The sequence below is a fragment of the Scomber scombrus genome, chromosome 18 (assembly GCF_963691925.1).
Source record: "Scomber scombrus chromosome 18, fScoSco1.1, whole genome shotgun sequence".
Lineage (NCBI taxonomy): Eukaryota > Metazoa > Chordata > Actinopteri > Scombriformes > Scombridae > Scomber > Scomber scombrus.
Genome location: NC_084987.1, coordinates 23,365,854 through 23,370,094, shown reverse-complemented (window position 1 = coordinate 23,370,094; position 4,241 = coordinate 23,365,854).

Sequence of the window (4,241 nt, the reverse complement as noted above, 5' to 3'; positions counted from 1 at the left end):
TGGATGGGAAAATAGGGATCGTTACCAGGTTTGACACTCCGAGGCGGCTGGGATACGTCATGAAGTGACTCGGCTGATGTAGAAGTGTGAATCAGAAGGTTGGAGGCTTCCTCTGTCCTTCATGGGAAATGGGCGACTATATTTTGTTAAATCATACAGTTGCTTTCACTGATATATGACTAGACTTATGATTAAAAGTGGAATATGTTTATCATAGACTTATAACATTAGGTTTCTTTGCTTTGATTATATAGAAACCCTGCGTTGACATTTGATCATACATCGTTGATGAGGTAATTCATTTCAGTTGCAATAATTTGCGTTCGGGAGAGTTTTGCATTACAATAAATATGTTCAGTTCCACTTTGCAGCCTTTGAGATTAACAAAGTAATGTAGGGAGTGTTGAAGAAAACATTCAGGAAGGGAAAGTTCCGCCCCCGCATTGCAGGCACTCCATGTTACATTGTTTTGCACCATGGGGTTATCTTTCAGGTATACACAGTGTGTGCCTATACTTCTACCCAGAGAACTTACAGTTCTGTTTGTGCCTACTTATACCATCTATCATCTGTATTTGATTATGTTTGGGTGACAATATGAGTGAATTAAAGCATTTTCATCTGCTACATCTGAGTGGATTGTGCTTTCTTTTTTATTTGGATAAGTCTTTGGAAAACTCTAAACCCTAAGGTGCACCAGTGGCTACAAAATTATGCAGTTTGTCTGTTTTTGTGGCATACATTTTTGTATTTTTTCCCATGCCATTTTTTAAATTTATTATTTTTACTTTCTCAGAAAATTTTGTATCACTCCCCAAACTTTCCATGCGTGGGGTAAAAAATGACTTGAGGAAGTAGCATCACCACTCTGCTACTACTACAACAGCTAGTACTTTACACAGACAATTTTACATTTGATACATTAAATATCTATTGTTTTTTTTATTTTTTTTTATTGCTAAGTCAGTGTTGCTTTTTACATATTGTTTGCACATGTTATCACAATTACGTTAAAGATAATCTGCTGTTAGTCACATTAGCATACTTTTAGCTAGCTAGCATAACTGAGCAGTAGTTGTAGGTGTATTAGCATAACTAAGTAGCATATTTTAGAGAGATAGACTACCACTATACTATTTGCTATTTAATACATATACTTTAATACACCTATTTGTTGATGACATACTGTTATCAATTGTGATAACATTTGTGAAAAATAAATAGTTGTGTGTAGACCTGTATGTATTGATGTGTTCTGTATTTGTTCATGTAGTGTTACTATGGCTGATGGGTACACATTAGAAATGGCCAACACACTGAATTAGGATTCAGTGATCTCAGATAAAAATGTGTAATGTAATCACTCTTCAGTTTACTAAGAAGCATGTCACACCACTACACATGAGAGGAGTCAACTGGAAGGCTGACCCCCCCCCAATCCCCCAGTCAACCCAATTTAAACCATAACAGGAAAAGAAGAAAACCTGGTCAAGTGAAAAGCGTCAGATAAGTAAATCACAGGTAACCTGTTTTCCAACTCATTCTAAGCACTTTGTCATAATATTAAAATTGTGATTAATAGTTTTGCTTAACTGAAATTCAGTGTCACACAGCAGGCTTGATGTAATGTAGCGCTGTCAATATAAACATCAATCTGCTGCCCTCCACTGTCCATATTCATCTACTACAGCTTGACAAACATACTTTTTTCCCAGTTCACAATCCATCTTTTTCTCCAGCTTCTCTCCCTCCCTTTATTAAAGTGCAGTATAACATTAACACTTGTATAGGCAAAGATTAAATTGTGTTTATGAATATCAGTGCACATTTATACAGAAGTGGCTGGTGTTGGACCAGTTCATTGATCCGCAGAGGTAGAGATGTCTAGATGAAGAAGGAGAACTGCAGTGCTGAAAAAGAACAGACAGAATAATTGTTGGGATGGATGCTTCCTCATTATCAACAGTGGTATTGTTAATAGTTGTACATGGATTTGCCTGTAGAGATCAATAGATAAATAGACATATAGTATATGGTACTAACTTTATAATAATGATAATAATAATTGATACCTCTAAAGAATTATACTAGTCTGTAGTATCTGTAATATTCTCCTTGATGAATATGGTTATATAGTCTAAAGAACAATTCTCATTTTAAGTACTTATTTATTTTTCTTTCGTACACTCAGGCCAATGGTCAAGTTCATAGTGATCTACCACTTCTGATGAAAACTTTCAACAACAGAAAACATATACATAGACAGCTGTATTTTTTTGCTCTGTTTTGTCTTACAGTCAACTTTTGTGTACCACAGGTTTTACACATATTATTGGAAATAATACAACACCTATCCTCTTGGGTCAAAACTGACCCGAGGACAACAGGAGGGTTAAAAATGAACGCAGTTAACGGCATGTTAAACTGTGTATCTCTGTTACTTTCTGCTGTTTGCCATGGAAACTCTTAGTGTCATCATTTATTTAAATAGAGTGCCAATTCTGTTACATTTGCGTAGGAGAAAATATCATGTCAGGTTGAGTGAGATATAAAAATGAGAGAGAATAAACCTGGCTTAAATCAGAGGTTAGTAAATACGTTTAACTGGGCAAGAATTCACGGTTTGCCATTGTCTTGTTATTTTTTTAATATTCATTTAAGAGCAAAATTGATTCATAACACCATTTAGGATTGTATCTGAGGACAGTTGTTCTTTTTTTACTGTTAGTAAGTGAAAGCTAACAGAGTTCCTGCTTATTTTAATCCTCATTTGGCTAAAAATGACTCTAATGTGATTATATGTTCTGTTTTGCATATGAGAGATTAGAGAGGCACTTTAGCTTATCTTCACATCATAAACTGCAGCCTGCTTCATTTATGCTTGATTGAAAGATAGTTTTTATTGCCTTGGAAAGAAATATCATCACCACATCCTTTCTGTTAGACTGACATTTGACAAATCATCCAACAGGCTGAAACGGTGAGATTAAAGCAGTGTTAGAATTCACACATTTCAGTTTCACTTCTGATGGGTTTCTGACACTTAATTTCAACAGCATGCACTGTTCAAACTGCGCAGTAAAACCATGATGTTAATGCCTCTATTCAAGTAGGGGCAGTATTAGATATAGAACAAGGTTGTAATCATTAGGATTTACAGCTTTCATTTTATTTTAAGTAGATTTCTGACAAATGATGTTAAAGTTTTAATGTTAAGTTAAAAAAAACAGCTTTTAGCCTGGGTTAAATATTTTTGTAGGTGGGTAATGTGACTCTATTTACCTACAATGTTTAAAATGTGTTTTATTTGTGCATTTTTTAAGTCAAACCTCAAACCTAAAATACAAAGCCTAAGAACTATAATATTTCAAGTTTCAAGTTCCTTATTGTCTTAGGTTTCAGCTCATTAACAGACAAAGCAGTAAGGATAAAAAAAAAAAGACATTTAAAATAATAAAAGCTGTCTACACTGATTCGAACAGTGGTGAAAACTAAGAATATTTACTCGAGTAGTTCTTCTTAGTCCACTACATTAACCAGTGGTGTATCTCTGTATGTTGCCTTTAGCTCATTTGTCCAGTAGATGTCATTGAATCTCCATGTTGTATCTGTAGGGTCGCTTGAAAGCTGTCACACAGCCTGTCCAAGTCAGTCAGCCGTCAAAACAAGTGAGCAGGCTGTTGAAACAGTGACTAACAGGGTGCTGGATAGACTACAGTATGTGAGGCAACGGTTGTTGCTGCTGGCCAATTTCCATAACAACACTTAATGACATCCATCCTACAGTGTGTCCTACAGGAGATTAGTCAATGAGATCTGAGGTCACATGTTAAATGTTGTTGAGCACCTGCGGCAGAATCAATTGTAATACATCTGGTAGGAAAGAGGATGGAGGGAAGATCGGATGGAAGGAATAGTGTGTAGAAAGAGTGAGGAAAGAAAGAAAGACAGGCGAGGAAAAGGGTGTAGAGGAGGAGGAGGAGGTATAGAGATAGGAGAGAATTAAGATGGTATGAAGGGGGTTGCAGAGAGGGGAAAAAGGCATCTTAATGAGAGGGAAGAACGAGAGAAAGGATGCAGAGGAGTAAGGGTGAGGAGGAGAGAGAGAGTGAAGGATGGAGGAAAACAGATGATGGGAGGAGGGAGGAGGGGGAGGAGTAGAGGGAAGGCAGGCACTCAGTCTGTTCGCTCGCAGGAGGAATCAGCAGCAGCAGCAGGACAATGGACTGTGTTCACAACGG